Raw genomic sequence first — 837 nt, 5'->3', positions numbered from 1 at the left:
TATATCAACAACACCTGTTGGCAGCTGAGGGTTTCGATTAATTATCATTTATTTCTAGAGAAGCTGGATGGTCATCAATGGTACTTGTTCTTTCGGAACAGTTGCTATCTTCATATAGTTAAAGGCTACCCGGACACTGACCTTCTTCTGTGCGAGTACACACGCTTTGCCTGAACTCTAATGGGAATCGTCACCTTAGTTGGAGTGAATAATGATTGAAAGAGCATATATTCTTTAGGAACATTAAGAATGTAGGTTGTGGACAGTTGGGAATGTGGGTCTCAAGGGAAGCGTGCAAGGGATAAGTCCCTGCAGTCGCGCTATTCTCTGTGCCCTCGGTGGCTCAGATGGATAGAGTGTCTGCCATGCAAGCAGGAGATCCCGGGTTCGAGTCCCGGTTGGGGCACACATTTTCAGCTGTCCCCATTGAGGTATATCAACAACACCTGTTGGAAGCAGAGGGTTTCGATTAATTATCATTTCTACTAGGTAAGCGAGATAGGCGATGGAGGCATCTGAAGTCATATCGCGGGCCGCGTCGCAATATTGAGTCCGCTCGCTGCTGTGCCTAAGAAAGATGGGTCGGTCCATTGTTGCAACAACTATGTTATATGATCATATTGAGACAGACGGAACAAGGGCAGAGGCTATCCAGGACATACTGCGCCAGTTCTCGGGAAAAAGTGTCTGTCAGCCTTTGACATTACAGCCGGTTTCAATCAAGTTGAACTCGATCCATTCTGCCGAAAATACACTGCCTTATTATTCGAAGGAGAACAGTACGTGTACAACCGGGTACCATTCGGGCTAAAGGACTCAAGTTCGGCATTTGTGATG

General features: G+C 46.5%; 1 non-coding gene across 1 annotated transcript; it reads left to right on the top strand.

The window, feature by feature from the left end:
- Positions 1-331: 331 nt before the first annotated feature.
- Positions 332-406, top strand: Trnaa-ugc (transfer RNA alanine (anticodon UGC)). Its single transcript has one exon. It is a non-coding gene; the product is annotated as a tRNA-Ala (tRNA).
- Positions 407-837: the final 431 nt, after the last annotated feature.

This window comes from Schistocerca nitens, chromosome 6 (genome assembly GCF_023898315.1).
Source record: "Schistocerca nitens isolate TAMUIC-IGC-003100 chromosome 6, iqSchNite1.1, whole genome shotgun sequence".
NCBI lineage: Eukaryota > Metazoa > Arthropoda > Insecta > Orthoptera > Acrididae > Schistocerca > Schistocerca nitens.
Note: the sequence above shows the minus strand (reverse complement) of the source record. Positions and strands in the feature narration are given on the sequence as shown.